This window comes from Theropithecus gelada, chromosome 10, assembly GCF_003255815.1.
Source record: "Theropithecus gelada isolate Dixy chromosome 10, Tgel_1.0, whole genome shotgun sequence".
Taxonomy (NCBI): domain Eukaryota; kingdom Metazoa; phylum Chordata; class Mammalia; order Primates; family Cercopithecidae; genus Theropithecus; species Theropithecus gelada.
Window position 1 is genome coordinate 24,435,028 of NC_037678.1, and position 26,389 is coordinate 24,461,416.

The window sequence follows — 26,389 nt, forward strand, 5'->3', positions numbered from 1 at the left end:
GACCTATGGACTTGGGAACTCTCAGCTTATCGCTGAAGGATGAAGTCACTGGCTTGGGTGGGATCCTCCAGGGAACGTTTTGGGTAGTTGGAGGAGGAGAGGACTGAACTTAGAAAGTCCCTAGGGCACATTGATGTTTAATGCTGAAACCGCAGAGAAGAGCCTGAGTAGAAGAAGAAACATTAGGAAAAGACCAGAAAGGTAGGAATGAAATCAAGAAAAAGAAGTGCTTCGTGTGTCTGTTGGCTGCATAAATGTCTTCTTTTGAGAAGTGTCTGTTCATATCCTTTGCCCACTTTTGATGCCCACTTTGCCCACACAGACACACACACAGGAAGAATGTCTCAGAAGCTGAGTGGGGCCTGGATGGGGTTGTTTGCTTTTTTCTTGTAAATTTGTTTGAGTTCTTTGTAGGTTTTGGATATTAGCCCTTTGTAGGGACGTGGATGCAGCTGAAAACCATCATTCTCAGCAAACTATCGCAAGAACAGAAAACCAAACACTGCATGTTCTCACTCATAGGTGGGAATTGAACAATGAGAACACTTGAACACAGGGTGGGGAACATCACACACCGGGGCCTGTTGTGGGGTTCGGGGAGAGGGGAGGGATAACATTAGGAGATATACCTAAAGTAAATGACGAGTTAATGGGTTCAGCACACCAACATGGCACATGTATACATATGTAGCAAACCTGTACATTGTGTACCCTAGAACATAAAGTATAAAAAGAAGTGCTTCAGAGCCTAACAGAAGAGGAGTTTCATGGAAAGGTGTTGTCAACAGTACAAAGTGGTAAAAAGAGGTCAAATCATAGCAGGCATCTTGAAATGTCAATTCAGCTGCCCTACCTTGGTCAGGTCCTTTCCCTTCTGTGTGCTTTGGTTTCATTATCCAGAAATGTAAAAATACTATCTCAGGGCTACAATGAAGATTCAGACAATATGGATGGTCTAGTAGTGTTTGAGGTACAGCGGGTGCTTAAATAAGTGATAGTTTTTCTTTCATCAGGCCCCATGATAGACACATCCGTAAATGCTTCCAACCAAAAGAGAACCAGAGCGTTCTCTATTAAGTGCACTTTTCATTTTTTACTCTCACATGTAAAAAGGGTATGTGCTGTGGGAGAGGCAATTGGTGGGTTGGGTGATCCTTCTTCAAATGGTCTGGGCTGTCAAGGACTGACTCCTCTAGTTCAAACTGCATGACGACAGTCATTTGACACCACTAAAAGCCAGCTCAGAGTGAACTCCCATAGTGAAGAGACTACCACCCATACCCTGGGCATGCACCCCTATCTGCGGCTGACGAGAGCTGAGGCGTCAGAGCTGTCAACGCAGCCTCTTATTCAAGCAGTGAATTTCCAGCAAATGGGGTGTGTGTATATAATTATCAGAGATGTCGATCCTGACATTAAAACAAACTGTCTCAAACCCCCGTCACCTCTAACGAATGGCAGTTTAGGAGGGAGCTGTGGGCAGAGCCGACGTGTCAGCAATGATTAGGAGAGGCATATAACTCAGCACGCTGGGGAACACATACAGCAGAAAAATGGGGGAGGAATTTAATAGCGCAGATTATGTTTTTAATTATTTTAGCAAACGAACTGTTCTTGTGCTTGAGCGGAGTGGTTGGGGAAGCCACCCCCAGTGTTCCCAAGCTGCCTGAGTCACACTATGATGGGGGCTGGTTATGGGGAGCTAGAGAGCTTCCAGGATGGCACAACTGGGCCTGCAAGCTACGTTTTCTTTCCAGAGACTCCTTTGCCCATCCATCTATGGGGCAGATTATTATTAGCATGTACAAGAACACAGATGCTGCAGACAGCCTAACTGAATTTGAAGCCTGTCCCTGGCATTTATCAGCTGTGTGATCTCGAACAAGATTATTGCTCCGTATTGAGTTGTGTGCTCCCCAACCTTGCATGTTGAAGTCCTAATCCCAGGTTTCTCAGAATGTGTTCTTATTTAGATATAGGATTGTTGCAGATGTAATTAGTTAGGATGAGATCATACTGGAGTAAGGTGGGACCCTAATCCAACATGAGTTATGTCCTTATAAAAACAGAGAATCTGAACCTAGACACACACACAGGAAGAATGTCATGTGAAGAGGAAGGCAAAGATCAGTGTGATGCTTCTAGAAGACAAGGGACACCAAAGATTGCCAACAAACCACCAGAAGCTGAGTGGGGCCTGGAACAGGTTCTCCCTTAGCACTTTCAGAGGAATCACAGTCTTGCTGATGCCTTGATTTCAGACTTCTGGCCTCCAGAACTGGAAGAGAATACATTTCTGTTGTTCTAAGCCACCATTTGTGGTATTTTCTTATGAAAACTGTAGCGTACTAATAAAAGAACTGTACATCTCTGTGCCTTGGTTTTCTGGTCTATAAAGATAACAGTGTTGCCTAGACCTCATAATATGATTATGAGGCTTAAATGCAACTGTGTAAAGCACTTGAAACAATGCCTACTACACAGCAAGCTCTCCACCACCGGAAGCTGTTAGTTTTGTTATTGAAAGCTCTTTGCAGTGGGACAGGATGGGGAATGGTCTTTACATGAGAATTAAAAGAGGGAATCAAATGGAATTGGGTGCCTAATATTTAATGGGAGCTGTGTTAGGCTCCTTACACACTTTGTCTCATCTGATACTCACATCCAGAAGGGATCTGAATTCCATTTTACTGACAAGAAAGTTGAGGCTCAAAGAGGTGAAGTGACATCATGCCCAAGTTTCATAGGTTGTAAGTATCAGATGAAATATTCAAAGCATGGGTATCTGACTTGGAAGACAATAGCCAAGCCCTCTTCCAGCTCAGTGTCTCCACATGCATTAACACTGAAGACATTGTTACGTTCTTGAGATACAGAAAGCAGAAAGTGGCAACACAACAGGCAGTACGAACAGTGAGCAGCCACTGGGGAGGGACAGATCTGGGTTCTGGGCTCAGCACCATCACTTCCTGGCTGTCTGACCATGGACAAGTCACTTCTCCTTGCCTTGAACTCTAATTTTATCATCTGTGAAATGGGAACAATAACACCTACCTGGAAGGAGTATGGTGAAGACAACATTTAACAATGTCAGTGGATGATGAATGTTCAATAAATCTTTGTTAATTATTACCATTCTCACCAGGAGAGACTATCAGGTTACCTCTATTGTATGCCAGGAGCCTTACAAACCTGGATGTGGGTGGGTCTCTGCTTGATCATTTCATGGGCAGTCTCTCTGGACTTGAGTTTCATCACCTATAAAATGAGGTTATTAATCATCATGATCGTTTTAGGTGGTCACTTTTGATATTCCCACTTAGTTGATGAGTTATGACTTCAAAGCCCTTGCTTATACAGAGATAGGAGGTTAATGGCCCCTCTGATTAATTTCTATGCATTCACAATTTCTTTGAGTCTCTACTTTTGTATTCCAGTCTTGTTTCAGTTGCTTTAGCTGTATAACAGATTGCCCCAGAACTCAGTGGTATAAAACAGTCATTTGGAGGCGCACAGATTCTGAGGGCCAGGAATTCAGACAGGGCGCAGCAGGAATGGTTTGTCTCAGTTCCACAATTCCTGGAGTCTCTGCTGGAAGACTTGAAGGCTGGAGATGGAATTATCTCGAGTCCCATTTATTCTCATGTCTAGAGGCTGATGTTGACTATCGGTTGCAACCTCAGTTCTCTGTGTGGCTCCTGTCGGTGTAGTCTTTCAGCATAGGCTGGTTTGGGCTTCCTCATAGCATGATGGGTGTATTCCAGAAGTAATTGGAAAGAGAGAGGGGGGTGAGAGAGAGGGAGAAGGAGAAGGAGAGAGAGATGAGGAGGGGAGCTGCAGGAGAAAACTGTATCCTGTTTATGACCTCACCTTGGAAGTTCCATAGCATTACTTCCACCATTCGCATGTGTATATATATATATATCCCATAATCCCCACGTGTCATGGAAGGGACTTCCTTGGAGGTGACTAGATTATGGGAGTCGTTCCCCCACGTGTTTCTCGTGATAGTAAGTGAGTTCTCATGAGATCTTATGGTTTCATAAGGGGCTTTTCCCCTCTTTGCTCTGCACTCATTCTCTCTCTTGACGCCCTGTGAAGAGGTTCCTTCTGCCGTAACTGTGAGTTTCCTGAGGCCTCCTTAGCCATGAGGAACTGCGAGTCAATTAAACCCCTTTTCTTTATAAATTACCGAGTCTCAGGTATTTCTTCCTAGCAGAGTGTCCATGGGAATGGACTAATACAGGCCCCTAGCAACGAGAATACTTTGGATCTCATTTCCTTAGTTGCTGTCAGCCCAGGGGAGTGCAGGACCTAGCAGCGCATATCTTGTTAAGCAGAAAATACTTCCCCACCGGGAAAGAGAGAAGGACAATAGCTCACCGTATCCACTGCACTTTTTGCTTAGTCCCTGCCTAAACCCATGGAGGTTTCGCTCTAGACAAAGAATAGCATTATTGGCATCTCAGCCACATCCTCTGTCATTTTAGAGGCTTACACGTCATGAGGCAGACAACTCTGAGCTGGATAGCAGCCTGGTGTGGTTGCCCCTGGGGCAGGAGGCAAATTGGGGAAGCATCCTAGAAAATTACCTAGTATCACACAAATCATGTTTCACTTGGGGAGAATTGCATTCCTTTCATTATTCATTATGAAAAATTGATTGAGGAGCTACTATGTACCAGGCTCCATAAATATGAAGGTGAGCAAGTATAGTTTATGGAATCACTGTCAGGCAGTTAGAACTCAGTTTACTGAGTGCTCTAATGAGGGAAGCTGAGGCAGCTTGAGAATCTAGAAGAGACAGGATTCAGTCTGAGGATCAGAGAAGGCTTCCCGGAAGAGGCGATATCTAGGAGGAATCTTAAAACTAGAGAAGATAGACAAGCAAAGAGGAGGTGAAGTGGAAATGAGGGTTTTAGACAGAGGATGACCCATGTTCGAAACCCAGAGATCCAGGTGTGGGGAGAACATCAGGGCCACAGCCTCTAGCCCCCAGCAGTGGACAGAGCGAAGGTTTTGGTCTCACCACCACTGAAAACATCGTGCCTACTGGATATGATGATACTGTCAGCTGGTAGCTTCTCTCCGCCTTGCTGGAGGGAGCAACAACATTTTCCCTCTATTTAGAGGATCGAGGGTCTCTGAAAGTCCCTGGTGCTGGGCTGGAGATGGCAGGGGACTCAGAAATGGGATGGGAAGAAAAATGCCAGAGAGGAATGTGGCAGTGGGTTTGGAAAGGGTGCAGATTTTTAGAAGGCAGTGGGCAAGAATTGTAACAAGGAGGGGAAAGAAGAGAGTATGGAGGAGATGCAGCTGTAAGGAAGATGGGAAGGGACTGGCTGAGCTGAGGCTGCTCAAGGCAGAGAAAGGGCAAGCACCATGAGAGAAGTGGAAGGCTATGTGTGTGTGCAAATGCATGTGTGCACATGTGTACATGAATGCATGTGTATGGATGCATGTGTGTGTGCATGTGAGGCTGAGGGTTCGCTAGATGAGATTCAGGTGCTAATGCAGGCACACACACTCACACACACACACACACCCTTACACACAGGTTCCACTCTGGTCATTTCAAATGCCCAGGGGAACCTTTGCCTTGGCAAACTGTTTTTTTGGTAGCTGGGGAGACGACCCCAGTTCTTCACCCAAAGAAACCATGGGGGGGATACCTCATGCAGAAAATAAATAACAGCAATGCACTGTTCTTGTGGCTAAAAACAGGTAACTCTTATAAAGCACTTTGCCCCAGGCACTGTGTAAGTGATTTTCACAGATTATCCTATTGACCCCTCTGCAGACTCCCAGGTGGGCCACGGGTTGGCTGGAAGACACCTTGCCTCATCCCAACCCCAACACATGCTCCGTGAGATTAGACCTACATCCTAAAGTCAAGGGGCCTGGCAGAACTGAGAGAAGCTTGTTTCTTGCAGCCCTATAACTCCGTTTATTGGAGCTATCCTTTTACATAGAACCTACGTGGTCTATGCCCTTTTTAGGCCATTCTGAAAGACACCTGGGTCTCTTCTGATTTCCAGGCACTGGGAGAACATTCTGGTGAAAGCATTCTGCAGCAGCATCCTTAATTCTAAGGCCACATCTGGGTTAGTGCCCAGTGAGCCTAGACAATCTGGCTATTCTCTTCTCCAGTAATCTAGAAAGTCCCCCCTCCCACATCATCAGAATAGCCTCGGGAGAGTAGATAACCCTGTTGTCAAACCCATTTCACAGATGGGGACACTAGGGCTCATAAAATCACCTGAGCATAGGCAATTAGTAACATACAAGTAGTAAAGTGGTAGAGCCTGGGTGTGGTCCAGGGATTCTGAATCCACGGCCCATGCTCTTCTCCAATGCTCTAAACAGCACAACATAATATAGTTAAATTCAAGTGGGAATGGAATACTCTGATGGTGCCCTGAAGAAGCAGAAAGTTATCCATGATTTTTTTTTCCAGGTGGACTATGGGGCTAGATCTTCAAGGCTATGTAAGAATTTGACTGGTGAGGAAGGCATGGTGGTCAGGTGAGGAAATGGCACACGCAGAGATGAAGCATGGTGATAAGGTGAATTAAGGATTTTGGTGTGGCTTGAGAGTGGGGTGCATGGTGATAGGTGAGGGAGGAAGGAGACTCCCAAGAGAGAAGTCAGGAATCAGCTTTTGAAGCACTTGGGTGCCATATTGACTAATGCCATCACCGTTACAGGATCACCACCATCATCATCACTATCACCATCATTGTGACTTTATCTTACGACCATGAAGGACCCGAGAGTCCACAGAGGGCAACAGTGGATTAAGTCAGTTTGCTGATGGGAGGTAGGGTTGCTTTACAGTTAAAAACAAGCTAGAGGGTCAGACAACTGCAGTCAAGTCCTAGATCTCTGTCCCCTTGTTGTGTGTCCTTGGATAAATCATGTGACTTCTCTAAGTTTCATTTTCCTTATCTGTGAAATGGGGATGTGGTAATAAAAATACGTAAGTCGTAATTATGGAGAGGAGCAGATAATATAATCCACACCTAGTATTGAGCAGCGTATCTGGCACATGGTAAGTGCTTAATTAAGATTAACTGCCATTAGCATTATTATTGAAGGAAACCTCTGGAGGAAGCATTCCGTGGCCATGGGACAGTGGATAGACAGAGGTTAGCAGTTTGGAGGCTCTAGAAAAATTCCAGAGCAGCAGTGATGAATCCTGGTTCAAGGCCCAAGCTGTCAGGACAAAAAGTGCAGGGTGAATGTGCTAGGGGACTGGTGAACATCATTTAAATAGAGGATTAAATAAGCTAGCATATATGGAGGCATTCGGTAAACTGTACACATTTGAGTATGATTACAATTAGGGCTATTTTCATCAGCTTTATTTCTTGGGGGCCTGTCAGCCTCAGTCCTCTAGAGAGAAAATGCCATTTAATTCTCCCAGATCAAATATTTAACAAACATAACACTGCATAAACCGAGCTTTGCCTATTTAGCATGCACTCTGTATTTTTAGTTGCTGACTGAAACTCCAGAGATTTACCACCTTGGCCGACAATTCTCTGCCTGAGACTGCTATCTGTAACGGGGGCTATACGCACATTCTGACAGCCAAGAACACGGTACCTGGAACTCAACTGCCTGGGTTTGAATCCCAGCTCTGCTGCTTAGCGGGTGCCCTTGGGCAAACTACACAACTTTTCTGTGTCCCTGTTGGTAAAATGAACAGAATAGCAAATTTACTTCATGGAACTGTTTTAAAGATTCAGTGTAATGGTAGGACAGAATCCGGTGTGGGAGCATGTCTATTATCATTATCACCATTATACCATGACCAGGACCATCATCATCATCACTATCATCATCACCATCATCTCCATTATTATCACCACCACCATCTTTGCCAATCGTTATGATCATCACATCATCATCATCATCATCATCATCATCATCACTATCTTCATCACCAACGTGGCCATCATCACCATCATCACTATCATTGCCATCATCATTAAATGATCACTATCACCATTATCATCACCACCACCATTATCATCATCACCATCATCAAATTATACAGACCCCTACATCAGTTATCCTGAATGTAGACTGATTAAGGAACAGATCCATGTTTTTAGCCACTATAGATGAGACTGAGCCTCAGAGAGGTAATATCCCTTGTCTCTGGTTGTCTGTGTCCCAACCAGAGACAAGGGACATTACCTCTCTGAGGCTCAGTCTCCTCATCTATAGTGGATGAGGCACTGAGAATAAATACCACAGTTTATTTACCTCCATATATCCAGTTCTTAAAGTATCTGAAATGCACGCTGAATTACCATTTACTGAGTAAATGACTGATTAGATGAATGAATAAATAATATTGACCCTAAAATTCAGTCGTTCTCAAAGTGTGGTCCAAGGACTCCTGGGAGTCCCTAAGAATCTTTCAGAGGGTCCTGGATGTCCTCCTTTCTCTAACTACATGTCTGTGTGAGAATTTCTTCATAGACTTCCACCAAAACCAACGCATCACAAGAGACTGCATGCAGAAGGGGCTAGAAGAATCTAAGCATTCTATTCAGTTAGGCATTGAAGAGAACTGCAAAAAAGTAAAACAATGCCACTCTTCTCTGTATTTTTTTCTTTGATTATGCAAAAATATAGTTATTTCCCCATAGTATGAATATCTCACTTTACTTACTGGGTTTATTATTGTTTCTTTCTTTTTCTTTATCTTTTGAGACAGTCTTGCTCTGTTGCCTAGGCTGCAGTGCAGTGGTGCAATCTCAGCTCACTGCAATGTTTGCCTCCCAGGTTTAAGCAATTCTTGTGCCTCAGCCTCCCAAGTAGCTGGGATTACAAGCCTGCACCACTACACCCAGCTAATTTTTATATTTTCAGTAGAGACGGGGTTTCACCATTTTGGCCAGTCTGGGTTCTGGTCTCGAACTCCTGGCCTCATGTGATCCACCTGCCTCAGCTCTCCAAACTGCTGGGATTACAGGCATGAACCACCACACCAGCCTATTATTTTTATTTCTAAATTAATAAATGCATGTTTTAAAAAACATTTCTATCTTAATTTCTAATACTGGAAATTTTGTTGATACAATTGACATAAAGAAAAGTTTTTTGGGGTCTTTGATCTTTTGAGAGTGTGAACAGACCAGCAAGTTTGAGAACAAGACAAACTGGTCAGTTACAACAGAGCAGGCATGTAAGCACTCAGAATTCCTCGTGGGTAGCTGGGATCAGTCCCAGAACTAAGACTGCAGTGGGGTTTCTGGACTCTACACCATGGTGGAAATTGTTGATCCTGGCCAGACAGGACTTCAGTGACCACAGGTGACTGCCCCTTAGAGGAGCAAAGGGAGGTCTGACATCTTTTCAATCTGCAACTCCAAAACCACTGCAGATTGACTGCCCTCCAGAAGCCACAGGCTGAACCTAATAGTTGTTGCACCACTTTACAGACCATTAATCTCCACCATGTCAGGACGAAATGCTTGGCTCAGGTTCACAGACTTGTCTGCTCTGGGAGTTGCTTTATTGTCTCTTTACTTTGGCCCCAAAGAGCATCATTCTACTAATTAAAGAGGCCTTTATTCCAGAGCCCTCTGGAGAGAAGGCACACAGAGACTTATTATGCCAAGCTCTGAGACTGATCTCTTGTCCTAATGGTGTCCTTTCTGGGAGAAGAGCAGGAACAAAAATTTTCTAAGTAGGTACTAGATAGGGAAGGTCATAGCATCTGGACATTTTCATGTGTGGTTAAGAAGACAGGTTTCAAAAAATCAGCTCCTGCATGCTGCATACTAGCTGTGTGACCCTGGGTAAGTCTCTGAGCCTCTCTGGTCCTCAGCGTCTGCATCTGTGCAATGGGTACAATCATCACATCAGCCCTTGTAAGACTGTACTGAGGATGGATTGAGAATCCTGTTCGAGGGTGCTTAGGATCCACTGGCTGCTGCAGTCAGCATCACTAACAGTGCCTGGTACTATCGCTGAGAACAGGCTATCACTACTATTTTAATAAACCCATGAATAACAGAAGACCAACCCAAAGCTCCGAAGGTTAAAATTAGTATTCAAGGTTACACAGCCATTAAGTGGCAAAGCTGGGATGTGAGCCCAGTTCTGCTTGAGTCAGAAGCAGAAATCCCATGGATGGTCCTCACTGGGGTAGGGGGAACAGAATCCAGGAGCTGAAAGAACATGCTGCTTGGGGACTCCTGTTGTTTCCATCTGAGATCTCATTTTCCCTCTTTTCACCTTGAGGCGAGTTGCTAATATTTGATGGGGAGTCTGAAGAACAAAGATCTGAAACACAGGATTTGTGTAATCATTTTATCTCCACTCCTTACTTTATTTCTCTGTACCTGAATGGCAAGAAGGGGATTTGTAGGCAGTCTTTTCGACTAGAGCAGCAGTCCTGTTGCAAACCCAGCTTTAAAATGATCCAAAGATATTTTAAATCATTACTGTTTTCTCCTGAAAGATATCAATTGTAAGGATATTATGCAAACCAGGTGTGGAATGAATGAAGAAGGGAAGGAGAGAGAAGTATGGCAAATGAGGCCTAGGGGGAGACTATGGAAAGAGCATTTCCAAAATTGAGCTGTTGAATTAAGGAATCAAGAAAATGCCCCAATTATGGTATCAAATGGAGGGAACAAAGAGACATGAAACTTACCTTTAAAATGAGCAAGGTAGTGGAAAATTTAACACCGTGCAGATCAATGGCTTCTACTGATTTGGAGAGAAAGAGTTGCCTTTATGTTCTTGATATCACTTGTGGAAGAAGAAAAACTGTCAGATAAGAGGGGGTGTGTGTGTGTGTGTGTGTGTGTGTAGGGGTGCGTGGAGAAAGAAGCAGAAACAGAAATACAGAGAAAGTGCAAGAGGCACAGGCGATAGAAATAGAATCAGTGAACACCACAGGTTCAAACCCAACAGAGATGCCAGTGGATTTCTGACCTCATCTGTCCCAAAGCCCTCTGTCCCTGTCCATCCAGGTCCTCCGGGTAAGAGAGCTCAGGTGCCTTCACCAGTGTGAAGGTTCTTAAGACCCATCTCCTGGGGTGTCCTGACTGGGATACTCCATCTGAGTGTCCAGTCTGCATCTATGGGCTGAGGTCCAGCCTGGGAAATGAACAGACTCCTACTTGCCACCTGTAGGAGATGATGGTGGGGACAGGGGTCAGAAGGTCTATCCAGATCCAACTCTGCTGGAACTTGCTGTGTGCCCTTGGGCAAGCCCACCCAAACACTCTGGGCCTCAATTTTTTCCATCTGTAAAAGGGGAAAGAGCTTGCCTGTCCTTCCTACCTTCCACGGCTGATATTAGGCTTACATGAGATCATGGTTTTCAGGCAGGCTTTGAAAAGTTCAAAAAAGGCTGGGCACAATGCTATAATCCCAACACTTTGAGGGAGTGAAGTAGCAGGATTGCTTGAGGCCAGAAGTTCAAGACCAGCCTGGGAAACAAAGTGAGATCCCGTCTTTAAAAAAAAAAAAAATCAAAAACAAGCATGGAGGTGTGCACCTGTAGTCCCAGCTAGAGGCTGAGGTGGGAGGATCTTTTGAACCTGGGAGGTTGAGGCTGCAGTGAGCTGTGATCCTGCTACTGCACTCTAGCCTGAAAGACAAAGCAAGACCCTGTATCAAGTAAATACATAAATAAATAGGAAAAGTTCAAAAAAGTGAAAACAAATGTATATAGAATTAACAAATTTCTAGTATGATTTGTGGATGTCGAGGGCCACTTTGTTGCATTTCCTGGATAACTCTCCAGTACTCCTCTTAATCAGGAGGAGTCAATCTGCTCAGTAAAAAGATCATTGTATTTTCAGGCTGAGGGAGGAAACTGTTCAGAGAATTTACGTCTTGTTCTGTTCCAGAGAAAAACCCCTTAAAACAGGCCATGACACTCAACGGGGAGAAGAATGGTAATGATAATATAACAATAATGATAATAAAAAAGGGAAAAACAAAGCCACTCAGATCAACTAGGATGATGTATGGCCAAGAGAAGTGCTTTGTGATTTTTTTTTTTTTTTTTTTTTTTTTAGTAAGAATCTTGCTGTGTTACCCAGGCTGGAGTGCAGTGGTGAGATCACAGCTCACAGCAGCCTCAACCTCCTGGGCTCAAGCAATTCTACCACCTTAGCCTCTCAAGTAGCTGGGATCACAGGTGTATGCCACCACACCTGGCTTTTTTTTTTTTTTTTTTTGGTATTTTTTGTAGAGATGGGGTCTCACTATGTTGCCCAGGCTGGTCTCAAACTCCTAGGCTCAAGCCATCCGCCTACCTTGACCTCCCAAAGCCTTAGGATTACAGGTGTGAGCCACTGCACACATCCCTGTGAACTTTTTCTTCCTCTCAGGCTTCCTGGCTTAATCTTCATCACCTTTCTATTTTTATTTTTTGAATGGGCCAATGGCTATACGGTAATTCATTTTGGGAACAGTTTGTGGAAGTGATCTTCGGTTTCCAGCACGCCCTGGGTCCCTTCTTCCTTAGAGGCCCCCTCTTTGTCTTGAGATGGATTCTGAAAGGAAATGGCTCATCAGGGCTCTCATCTTGCTTTCAGCATTCATCTTGCTCTGTTCAGAAACAAGCCCAGGGAATTTATCAATTGGAAGAAAACAACAACACCGACAATAATTTCAGCCAAGAGCCAGGCATCTTCTCCCTCTCTGGCCTGTGGGCAGCCTGAGGATAGCAGCTTGATAATTGCTTACTAAATCAGGGGAGCTGGCAAGAAGTGGATTCCTCTGGGCATCTCCTTCCTCATTGCCTAGAATTCACCAGAAACAGGAAATGGGATTCTTCATGAGCAAGAACCTTCTAGATGAAATAACTAAGTTGCAACAAGCTGGGATCCAGGAGGGCCTGCAACCCTGCAAGTGTGCCTAGCATTGTGCTCTCCTTTGGCAGCTGTAGGTAAGCAATCTTCACCTGCTCTGGGAGGTGAGTTTCATCAACATCCCGCCTTGACAAGTGAAGCATGGGGTTGTCATGGCACCATGGAAGGTGTGTGGGCTCTGAAGGTTAGAGAGATGAGGGTTGGAATCTTGCCACGGCTCACTGTGTGACTTTCTGCAATCTATTCATCCATTGAACCTCAGTGTTCTGATCTATAAAGTGGTGAAAACAATTTCCACACTGTTTCATGGAGTAGAGACAGTGCATGTAGAAATATCTTGCATTCAGGAAAATGCAAATCAAAGCCACAATGAGGTATCATCTCACCCCAGTCAGGATGGCTATTATCAAATAGACAAAAAATAACAAATGCTGGAAAGGATGTGCAGAAAAGGAAACCCTTATACACTGTTGGTAGGAATGTAAACTATTACAGCTACTATGGAGAGCAGTATGGAGGTTCCTCAAAAAACCACAAATAGAGCTACCATATGATCCAGCAATTCCACTACTGGGAATTTATCCAAAGGAAAGGAAATCTGTACTTTGAAGAGACATCTGCACTTCTATGTTTATTGCAGCACTATTCACAATAGCCAAGATATGGAATCAGCTTAGATATCCAACCACAGATGAATGGTTAAAAATGGTTAAAGAAAATGTGGCATATATACACAGTGGAATACCATTCAGCCATAAAAAATAACAACATCCCACCATTCACAACAACATGGATACAATTGGAGGACATTATGTTAAGTGAGATAGGCCAGGAATAGAAAGTCAAATACTGCATGTTCTCATTCATCTGTGGAAGCAAACAAAAGTTAATCTCATAGAGATAAAATGTAGAAGAGAGGACGCTAGAGACTGGTAAGGATAAGGGGAAGGGAGAGAGAGGGAAAGATTTATTAAAGGATATAAAATTCCCTGATCTGATCACTATACATTATATGTATTGAAATATCACTACGTACCCCATGAATATTGTACAATTATTATTTGTCAAAAAATTTAAGAAAAGATCTTGCATTACATAGGAAGTAACAAAAAGAAAAGAGAAAGAAATGACTACCATTAGCTCGTTGGTTAAGGGCCTCTGAAAGGTCTAGTCACTTGCCCATGGAAACATTCCTTGTGGGTTTGGGGTTGGGTTTCAGCCTTTGTGCTGAGACTAGACCCCAGTATCCTTTCATTATGTACATATCTTGCATAAAGCAAAGACACTACAATGTAGGAGAAATGGCACTCCGCCTATCTCCTTGGTACCTGGTGGTTTCCTACCACAGTCCTCCCTTCCACAGAAAACACTTTGCTTGTGAAGACAGATGTTATACTTTCCCTTTCATTGAGACTTACCTGACCAGAGCCCCACCCTTTTAGGGTTCCACTTTCAGCTTTTTATCATTGCATCAGAATCCAGAGCTGATGTTTACAATCCCGGATTAAAACCAGAGGTCATTCAGTTGTCATGAATGTGAGAAGCAGCCACATATGAGACATCAGGGAGTGCTGAGTTCTGGGAGAAACCCAATCTAAAATTGTCTCAATCAAAAAATTTAAAAAATATATATCAAAGGCAAAATAGATCTCTGGGATGCATATGGCTCATGGACCACTTGTAACCTTTGATCTATTTTTCATCCTCTGCATTCTGCAGAGGGAAATGTGATTTGCCTACAGCCACAGTGTTAATAAACTCTATCTACAGCCACAATGGTTTAAAAGCCACATTTCTCTATTCCCAGCCCAGAGTTTTTTCTGCGCTCAAGTCTAACTAATTCATACTATTGTGTTAATGATTGACCAAACATTTATGCTACTCTTAGGAAGGTAACAGTAATGCTAGAAATCCAGCCGGGCATGGTGGTTCAGGCCTGTAATCCCAGCACTTTGGGAGGCTGAGGCGGCGGGTGGATCACTTGAGGCCAGGAGTTGGAGACCAGCCTGGCTAACAGCAAAACCCTGTCTCTACTAAAAATAGAAAAAATTAGCTGGGCATGATGGTGTGCGCCTGTAGTCCCAGCTACTTGGGAGGCTGGGGCACGAGAATTACTTAAACCTGGGAGGCTGCAGTGAGCTGAGACTGCACCACTGTACTCCAGCCTGGGCAACAGAGTGAGATCCTGTCTCAAAAAAAACAGAAAAGAAATCTATGGACAGAGACAGTATGTTGGGAGACATTTGTGAGTAGAGGTCCCACTTGCCCCTTGCCATGTAAATGTTCATCTCTGCTGCATACATTTATTTTCCAATCCTGTCCATTGTTCACGGGAAATGGTGATGCTCATTATTTCCTGCTTGTTTTCCAGCATGGGAGCCTTCCTGCACCCACATGGCTCCATTCTAGGGGAACAGCCCATTCGTTCCTGGATGCTCCCCTCCTCTCCAGGTCATGGGCTTTCCCACAGCACAGGAACTGACCTGGCAATGAATTCAAAGTGAATGCCATTTTGCTATATTTCCTTACACGCTTTCTGCAAGACAGAAGGAAGCATCATGCACTTTATTTGAATTCCATGACCTTTGCAAACACATGTCTGCTTCTTATTTTATTCTGTTGCAGAGGGAAATGCGAAAGCCCATTGGATAGGAGAGGAACATGTGAGACCCCAGAAGTTTCCCTTGGCTGTGTCTCAGTGATGTATGTGTTAGGAGACCACACAGTGTTTGCAGACAGAGTGCTTGACTGGCAGTGCTGGTTTGTGCAACCCGTAGGTTTTGGGGAACTTCTATTTTTCCATCTCTAAAATGGGGAGAATAATGAGGTAAGAATGTAAAGATGATATAAGAACTGATGTAAGAATAAAACCAGAGGCCGGGCGCGGTGGCTCAAGCCTGTAATCCCAGCACTTTGGGAGTCCGAGACGGGTGGATCACGAGGTCAGGAGATCGAGACCATCCTGGCTAACGCGGTGAAACCCCGTCTCTACTAAAAAAAAAATACAAAAAACTTGCCAGGCGAGGTGGCGGGCGCCTGTAGTCCCAGCTACTCGGGAGGCTGAGGCAGGAGAATGACGTATACCCGGGAGGCGGAGCTTGCAGTGAGCTGAGATCCGGCCACTGCACTCCAGCCTGGGCGACAGAGCGAGCCTCCGTCTCAAAAAAAAAAAAAAAGAATAAAACCAGAAAATGCAGCCCAAGTGCCCAGCACAGTGACCACCACCTAGAAACACTCAATAACGAAGAATATTCTTATGAGTCAGCCTCAGGCGAAAAGGCATGTAGTGCAGGGTGGCACACTATAGTCCATGGGCCAAATTAAGTCATTGAAGTTTTACTGGAACATAGTCATGCCCATGTATCTATGTCTTGTCTGTGGCTGCTTTTGTGTTGCAATGACAGAGTTGAGAAGTTGCTACAGAGAGGGTATGGATCTTAAAGTTGAAAAAATTCACTATCTGGCTAAAGTGTAGTGACCTCTGACCTAGAGGAATCAGACAAAGTTGAGTTCATGTCCTGATGGTTATGGGGCAGGTTGCTTTGCTTCTCTGAGCCTCAGTTTTCCCATCTCTAAATTGGGAATAATAACTGATCCTTCTTATAGCCTTCTTATGGAGATATTGAGAGGTGAAGCCAGCCGGACTTTCTGGGTTGAGTAGGGACTTGGAGAAATTTTCTGTCTAGCTAAAGGATTGTAAATGCACCAATCAGCACTCTGTAAAAACACACTAATCAGTGCTCTGTGTCTAGCTAAAGGATTGTAAATGCACCAATCAGCACTCTATAAAACGGACCAATCAGCACTCTGTAAAATGGACCAATCAGCAGGACACAGGCAGGGACAAATAAGGGAATAAACCCTGGCCACCCCAGCCAGCAGCCACAACCCACTCAGATTCCCTTCCACGCTATGAAAACTTTGTTCTTTCGTTCTTCACAATAAATCTTGCTGCTGCTCATTCTTTGGGTCCGTGCCACCTTTAAGAGCTGTAACATTCACGGCAAAGGTCCACTGCTTCATTCTTGAAATCAGTGAGACCAAGAACCCACCGGAAGGAACCAACTCCGGACACAATATCATGAAGAGTAAACATTACAGTCTGATACATGGTAGGGACTTAATTGTTAGTTCCTCTTCTCTCACCTCTCTGTAGCCGCTTGGTCTCAGATGGAGGCCCTCTGAGATCTTGATCTCTCTCCAGAGACTGAGATCTGGTCTCTGGTAGCAGATGGGCCAACACCATTTATCTAGGTGACAGTACAAGAGCTGCCATTTGTGGAGACCAGAAGCTGGCCCCCTGCTAAGTTCTTGACCTGCATGAGTACCGTTACCTCTTACTATCATTCTGTGCATAGGTATGTTAGCATTCATATTCTACAGATAAAGAAAATGAGCTTTGGAGAGTTTAAGTTAGATAGTGGCAGAGCTGGAATTTGAATCCAGGCCTCTCTGGCTCCAGAGGCCAGGTTCTACGAAAAGCTGTTCTGCCATCCAGGCAGGACAAGGGAGGAGGCTGCTGAAGCCTCTGAAGCCAGAATGAGAAATTCAGTCTAGAATGTCAAAGTGGGAAGGGAACTTACAGATTACAAATGGGTCCAGTCCATCCATTGGCAGATGTGTAGACTGAGGTCTCAAAGGATAGAGACTTGTCCAAAGGGATTTAGAGGCTGAACAGGAATTGCCACTGGGCCCTCCGCTCCCAAATCTGTGCTCTTCCTGTAGGCCATGGTCCCTGAGGCCTGCTCAACTCAAGGCCTTGTCTCTCCCCACCCCTCTGCCCCAGGCGGGCTGGTTCCTCTTGGTTCTTTGCGAGTGTCCAACACCCTGCCATCTCCTTGCCTTTGACGGGTGGATCCCTCCGTGCTGGCTTCCTCTCGAATCAACTGGCTGATTGCCATTAATCCTCTAAGATCCCTCCTAAAATACATCACTACCCGGGGAAGACTTCTTGAGCCTCCGAGCTGGATGAGGTACCTCTTCCAGAAGCCAACGCCTCTGATGCTTCTTTCATTTCACTTTATGATGATCAATCTCATCCATCAGGACAGGAACTCAACCGATGTTTGTTGAATGAATAAATGATTGAGTGAATGAGGCCAGGCACGGTGGCTCACGCCTGTAATCCCAACACTTTGAGAGGCCGAGGAGGGCAGATTGCTTGAGGTCAGGAATTCAAGGCCAGACTGCCCAACATGGCGAAACCCCATCTCTACTAAAAATACAAAAATACAAAAATTACCTGGGCGTGATGGCATGTGTCTGTAATTCCAGCTACTTGGAAGGCTGAGGCAGGAGAATCGCTTGAACCTGGAAGGCAGAGGTCATAGTGAGCCAAGATCGCGCCACTGCACTCCACCCTGGGTGACAGAGCAACACTCCGTCTCAAAAAAATAAATAAATTTAAAAATAAATAATTGAGTGAATGAAGAAATGATACTCGGAGAGATCTCACATGGAAGGGAAGGGGATATGGTGAGCAAACAAGAATTCATGAAATGAGGAATGGTTCCCTCATTGCCTTGCATTCCTTCTTCCACACGCCTACTCCCTCGCTCCACCAAAGGAGTACTGGAGGGAGAGTCAGGGGATGATTTCACCTGTTAGTCCTGCCACTGAATCTTAAGAAACCTTGTATTGTGCCCTCCCTCTGTTGGGGTCAGGATTTCTTCACTGATGGACTAGAGTGAGGGTCGGCCTTGGGGCCATCGAGGTCTCATTAGCAGCGGGATACAAGCTCACTTTGTCCTCAAATGCCCCAAGGGACGTTTCTTGAAGGATGACTAAGGGGTCTTGAACCCCCCTCCCCTGTTCTCTAATCGGGGCCTGTCTCAGGAATGAGAGACATTTTTTTGCAGAGACGTTTTCCTATTGTTCACCAAATTAATATGTGAGAGGTAGACAGATCACTTCATGGCTTAAGATCAGTACCAAGCTAACATGCTCCGGCAACGTGCTGACGCTGAGCCCGGGTTAATGACAATTTAGCCAATTCAGCAGCTCTAATTAAATCAAACTGAAGGCTGAGACCTATGACCACGACGGGCAAATCGGGAAAAATGTTACATAGGGTATCTTCACCATTTAATAATTGTGTGACCTTGGGCAATTTGTTTATCTTCTCTGTGACCCAGTTTCCTTCTCTGCTGAATAGAAATGATATTGAGAGTATTGTCATGAGGACTGAATGAGTTACTATTTGTAAAATTCTCAGAACACTCCCTAGAATACAATAAGGTCCCTACAAGTATTTTGAAATGAATAAGCTTTCTAATGAGGGTAATAATAGTTTGCTTATATGTAAGACTTAGAATGTAAGGGCCAATAGAGTAGATCTGTCTGTTTTGTTTGCTGCCGGGTACCCTCTGCTTAGGGTAGTTCTTGCCTTTAGTAAGCCTGTGAATATGCGTTAGGTTGAATGAATGCATGTAACCATGACGCTGATAAAGAACTATATATAAACTTTAATCTAAACTATAAAGAAGATTTTCATGCAAACATGTTGAACATGCAATGTAAGTAAGTCTTAAAAGAGGATGTATTAGAAAAATAATGACATTTATGGGTAATAAAAGTAGCAAGGACATCTACAGTCCTTACTAGGTTCTAAGCACTTTACACAGATTGACCCTTTTGATCCACACAATCTATGATTATCTCCGTTTTACAGATGAGGCAACTGAATCACAGAGGTCGATTTACTTGCCCAAGGTCAAACAGCAGAACAGTTCGTGGAACCAGGAATTAGACTCCAGCAATCTGACTTCCGAGGCCATGCTTTTAACTGCTATACTCTACTGTGTCTTTCAAGGCAGAGCTGAGGAAATTGTGGCTACAAACAAACAAACAAAAAGCAAAGAACAATCAAGTAAACAAACACCATCATACACACACATACATAACAATCTAAGGGGAAATGTTGAAACAAATACAAAATCCCTCTTGCCTCAGAGAAATGTAATCTCAGAAGACGGGGAGAGGCCCTCGCCTGTCTGATTCTTAGTTTCTAGGTCTGGAATATGGCGAGGACCTACCCACTGTGGTCCTTTCCTGCCTGAGGTCGCGGGTTTCTGTGCAGACACTCAGTTGCCAACTTCAGAACCAGGAGCCTGGAGCTACCATGAAATTCAGGTCCCATGGGCTGAAATACGCTGCTCATTTTCCAGCAAAATCTGCCTCCCCATAGGCTTTCAATGTGCAGAGCAAAACGGAAACCAGAAAGACTGAACACTTTTATCAAAGGAGCAACTCTGGGAGAAGCTGGGAGGCTGCGAAGCCTTGGGAAGGCAAATCAAAGGCAAACTTTGTGGAAACACTTTGTGAAGCAACAGAAAATTCCATCATACTTGCAAGAGTGTGATCGACTCGGAGGGTAATTTACTTGGAACAGAGCGAGGCTGTGTCTGCTGGAGCACACTGAAGCAGCAGACCCAGAAGGGAAGTCAGACAAACTTCCAGACAAGCTGTTTGTCAGATAATTGGCACAAAAGTTTTGTTTTTGCCTCACCTCTTGAATTATTTGGGTGCTTCACGAAAGATCTTACATCTTCAAATTTTATGTGGAAACACAACCATGAAGAGAAATTTGTTCTTTATTATTTCCTTCCATTCTTATCTATCTATCTGAGGGTATGTTAGATATATTAGGTTCTATCCATCTATCTGTCTTCCAGCTATATGAATATCTATTATATATACATAAGGTTCTATCCATTTATCTATCCTCTATCTGAGCAAATATTAGATGTATATTAGGTTTTATCCATCTATCTTCTATATATCTGAGTATATATTAGATATAAATTAGGTTCTATCCATCTCTCTATCTGTATCTATCTGAGTATATATTAGATATATATTAGGTTCTGTCTATCTATCCTTTATCTATCTATCTGAGTATATATTAGATTCCATTCATCTCTCTGTTCTCCATCAATCTATATGAGTATGTATTAGATATATATTATATTCTATCTATCTGAATATATATTAGATATATGTTAGGTTCCATCCATGTATCTATCTTCTAAGTATATATTAGATACATATTAGGTTCTAACTATCTAAGTATATATACTGTCTATCTAGACAACTAATAGCTATATATTAAGTAATATAAATGAATCTAAAATGTATCAGAGACACAGAAAATATAATATGTATCAGGCACTATATTCCTGAGAGTGTACACATATATTGGATGAGCCTATATGCTAGGTTATGGGGATTTAGTAATGTACAAGACAGACATAATAAGACAGGGGCAATGTGACCTCACGGTAATTATCACCTAGTGGGCTACAATCCATCTGTTAAATGCTGGCCTGGAGGAAGTACGGAGCAGTGGGGAGCTATGGGGTCAACAGGAGGCCCAAAATCAGCCTAAAGGGTGAGAGGAATGATAGTCGATAGGGAAGAATCACTGGAGAAAGACATTATCCACAGAGAATGGTAGTCATCAGGAAAGAATCACTGGAAAAAGACACTATCAACAAAGAGCAGTGGACTAAAATTCAGCATCAACGTCTGTAGTGTTTGTTGCTCTCTTTTTATGTGATAATGAGCATGTCACTTCCCCTAGGGACCTGTGTCCACATGCATTAAGTCAGCTCAGCATTTCTCTAAGTATGTTCCACAGAACCCCTGTCCTTTGCTCTGTGAAAAATGGGTTCCCCAGCTAACCAGGCATGAGAAACCCACAGGAAATCTTACTCTGTTGAGAATGCACACTGCATTTTGAGGCAAATAAAGGCTCCAACAAATATTGCAGTAAAAATAATAACAATTAAGTTGAACTCTACTCCCAAAATGTCTTTGGTAATCCATGCTTTTAAAGTAGAATCTCACTGTTCTATGATTCCACACAATGCTTTCTGAAAACGGCAGAAATGTAATTATGTTATTAAAAACACCTTGGCTGGGCACGGTGGGTCATGCCTGTAAAACCAGCACTTTGGGAGGCCAAGGGAAGTGGATCACTTGAGCCCAGGAGTTTGAGACCAGCCTGGGCAACATGGCAAAACCCTGTCTGTACAAAAAATACAAAAAGTAGCTGGGCATGATGGTGGGTGCCTATAGTCCCATCTACTTAACAGACTGAGGTGAGAGGATCACTTGAGTCAGGGAGGTTGAGGCTGCAGTGAGCCAAGATTGTGCCACTGCACTCCCACCTGGCCAACAGAGTGAGATCCTGTCTCAAAAAAATAAAAATAAAGAATAAAAACACCTTACATGTGAATATTACTTTAAAGATTGCAAGCGTGTTCATAATGCCCTTTTTGATTCTCACAGAGTCTGAGAGGATGATACAACTCCTTCCTCCATCCCTCTTTCCCTTCCTTTCTTCCTTCCCTGAACAAATTTTCTTCGAATGCCTACCTCTACCAGAATTCAACAATTATAAAACATGAGGAAATTGGGGTCTAGAGAGAAGAAACAATTCGCCTAAGGATAAGAACTGGAGTTAGAGCTCAGGCTGTGTAGCCCAGGGCAAAATCTGAGAAACAGCAAGTCAGGGCCAGTGGTTCCACAGCAATGACGTGTTCTATGGTAACCTCTCCGAAGCCATTCTTGGCTCTCGCCCACGTAGAAGTAACTACTGATTCCTCTGTATTTTCATCTTATGCTGCTGTCAAAGTTTGTAAGCTAAAACCCTCCAGAGGCCAGGGAGGCAGCGTAAATAAGCCCAGTAGACCCGGTGCAGCAATAGGGAGTGGTGGTGACTGAAGCCAAGTGAGGAATTGAGCTCTTCTAGTGGGGAGTTGCCACGATTCAACTCCAGGTAATGGTGACCCTGTGGGAATACAGTCCCAGGATTTCCAGATCTTCTGATTTTGTGTGTGTGTAGACTCTTATAGATGCTTCCTGATGATTCTTCGCCACAAGTTTGATATTTATGATGACTTCAAAATATATTAAAGGGCTGAATTTGACTCAGAGGGCACCAGTTAGAAATGCCCCCAATGAATATACTTCAATCACTGCATTTGACATCCTTTATTATACTTAATTTACATATCTATTCCCTCCCCCCACAACCAGATCACAGTGCCCTTGAGTGGGGGGATTGTGGTGCACTCATCTTGGACTGTCCCAGCGTCCACTAAAGGGCTGGCACATCAAAGGGGCATAACGAATGTTTATAGAACGAAGGCTTACATTCCCTCCCTCTAAAGCAGCTGAAAAATAAATATATGATAGCTTTTAATTAAAAAGTAACAGGATGAAATATGCATGAGAATCCTATTCTTTGACAGGAGGCAGCATGTTGAAGAGAAAGATTTTCAAATTATGTTTGCCAGCGATGCTCCCAAAAGACTAAAAAAGTTTTCTGGGCATGCGGTCTCGGCTGGCGAAATCCCCTTCTCTGTTCTGCATTGCAGCTAATGCTCATTATGTTTGGATAGTTCTCACAGAAGATGAACATTGCTTGTGAAAATAGGTTACCGCCCTTGGCGGCTGTAGAGATCTACAGCTGAGGAATCCAAACACATCTCAGCTGACCTCACTGCCATCACTTGGACTGTTAATATCTGGGAATGCCTCTCCTCCTGATAATGAAATAATACTAATTGTGTACTGCCTTCAGTAAGAGATGTGATTCAGCAGCCTGAAGGTTTAATTATGGGCTTCCAAATCAAGAGAGATCTGAATTGGACTCCCTGGTTTGGCACAGCTACCAAGGTGACCTTAGCCACGGATTGAACTGCTCTGAATCTCAGTTTCCTTTTCTGAAAAATTACGTGAATAATAATGTTTACCTTGTTTTGTTACTGCAGGTTGTAAACAGCATATGTGAAAGGCGTGGCATACAATAGATGCTGAATAAGTGACAACTACTATCGTCTACGGAGACGGTTTCCAAACTTTTTGTAGCCACAGGATCCCTTTCCAAATTAAATCATACCTGGAATTGTGATATAGAAAATAGAGCAAATGAGAGATGCCCAGGTTTGAGTGGAGGTGGGGATACAAATCTTCCTCCATCCTGGGGAAACTCTTCAGACTCCTGGAACTCTAACGAACAGAGTGTAACAACCATGGGTCTATTCCAACTGTTTGTTTCCAAGATGTAAAGACTGAGTTGCATGTGGAGGTGTGACTTGCCTCAAGACACACAGTAGGTCTTCAGAGGAACTAGGGATCAGACCCAGAAAACTGGGTTCTTAGGCTGGCAGTGCTAAGAGAGCAACAGAGTAGAGATTTAAGCAATGGCTTTGGAATCCCTCCATCCTGGTTTATATCCTGGATCCATTTTTGCTGTCTGTGTGTCAATGCCTGTGTCACCTACCCTCTGTGAAACTCACTTTCCCCTTCTGTAAAAAGGAGACCGTGATTAGTACCTAACTTGCAGAGCTATTATGAGGAACAAATAAGTTAATATACATAAAAGTGCCAAACAGAAAACCTGGCACATAGTTGACATTATATCAGCAATTAATAATAGAAATAATTATAACCGCATTCCCAATACCTTGAGCCCATATCAAAATTCACGTTACACCAAGGGCTTTACTAGTTGTCTTATTCTCACAACAACCAATGATGTAGTGATTGTTCCCTCTATTGTACAGATGGAAGAAAAAAAAGCTCCAAGAGATGTAGTCATTTGGTTAAGGTCACTGAATAATACACGGGAGAAGTAGGATTTGGATTTATCTTTTGGCAAGGGTCTACTGAAACTCTACCCTATTGCCTTAGAGCCACACTGCCATCTAGCTGGACTGATACACTTTCCACAAAAACATCCTTGGTTCACAAATGGCAGATGCATGGCATATGTACTGCCACTCTCCACTTCTATGCTCATGGCAGGCATTGCTAATCAATTCCTACAGTAGATTTCTATGGGTTACAAATGGCTGATACTTGGCATGTGTACTACTGCTCTCCACCTCTGTTCTTATGGTAGACATTATTAATCAATCCATACAGGTTTTCCAACTGACCCTCAAAATCTTTCCTTGTGCAAGGCTCTGTTCAGCCATTTACAACCAATAGGGTTGGGCTCAAGAGCCGCAACTCTCTGCCCACACCCCATCCTCACCCTCTCCCCTAGTCCCTTGCTCTAGGCAGTTGTGCTATGCCTTGCTGAACACACAGAGTTTCAAGTCAGATGGGTCACTGGGACATCTTCTCTTGTCCTCTGGCTCTGCCTGCGAAAGGGAACAGCTATTACAGAAAAAGCTATTTGTGCTTAAAAATAATCCTTTATCTAAGAGCTGAATCACATAATTAAGAGACTTTCCCAATAAGATTTAACACTCCCACTAGTATCAATGGCTATTGTCCACCTCCCAGCTGAATGTAGCTTCCTGCCCTGTGCCTGCAGTCCAGCAATTTTCTCGTACCTGAATTAAACACTGATGAGAATCTACTTGTCCCAAATTGGCCCCACTGAGATTTATGCCTCTGAAGGGTAAGGGGAGGAACTCAAGGGCATTTGGATGAGAGGAAAAAAGAATCATTCATGATCCCTTGAGAACCTGGTACTTTGTTTTAAAGACACATGGAACTGGGAGGGGGGAGAATGAAGAGAAGCATCTCAGCCACACACTTCTAGTTTTGTAGTTGTCGCTCCTGACTTCCTCCTTCTCAGACAATCACAGTTTTTCTTTGTTTTTGTTCTTTGGCTTGATGGGAAAAAATATGATAGACCAATGCAGAACAAATGCAACAGGCACGTTCGGATCACAATGTATGCAGCTCATTTCACAATTATGGAGCTGTCACATAGCTGACAGCTCTGTCATATTTCTAAAAGTTACACACACCTCTCTCCATGTCCCCTCTAGGTGTCTACGTGTGTGTGTGTGTGTGTGTGTGTGTGTGTAGAGAGTGAGCTATAGAGACAAAGAAAGAAAGATGGGGAAAGGCAGGTAGATGCCCATTGTCCTATTCACTTCTTGCTTTCAACCTTAATATTCTTGTTCTTCTTCCTTCTTCTTTACATTCACCTGGCAAAACTTCAACCCAGATTGAATCCAAGTGCTGATCTTTTCCACACCTGTGTCTCTACAGATACAAATGGCTGGAAGACCAAAAAACACCCAGGTCAACTAGTATCACTTTAAATGTATGCTGAGTACCTGTTGCAAGTCCATGATCCCAGCTACAAGACAACTTTCATGACCCTCCCTTCAACTCTCCAACTCTTACTCCTCAGTCTTGGTTAATGTCCCTGCTTCCTTTCCTCTAAGAAAACAGGAAGGGGTTATTTGCCCCATGCCACACTTCTGCCACACTCACCCTGCCAACCTTCCCCAGATGAGCTCATGTCCCCGTCCCCTCCCTGTCCCATGAATGCCTGCCGATGCTGACAGCTCCTCCATAGGAGTTCTGGGTTCCTCTGCCCGCACCCAGTCGAGCCACATCACTCCAGTGATCAATCCCTTTCTCTCCCAAATCATAAGTGTTTCTCTTTTTACTGGATTATTCCCATCAGCAAATAAATTTGCCATAACAGTTTCCTTCTTAAAACAAAACAAGTAAAAACAACAAAGAGCTTTGACCCACATCCCACTCCAGCCACCATC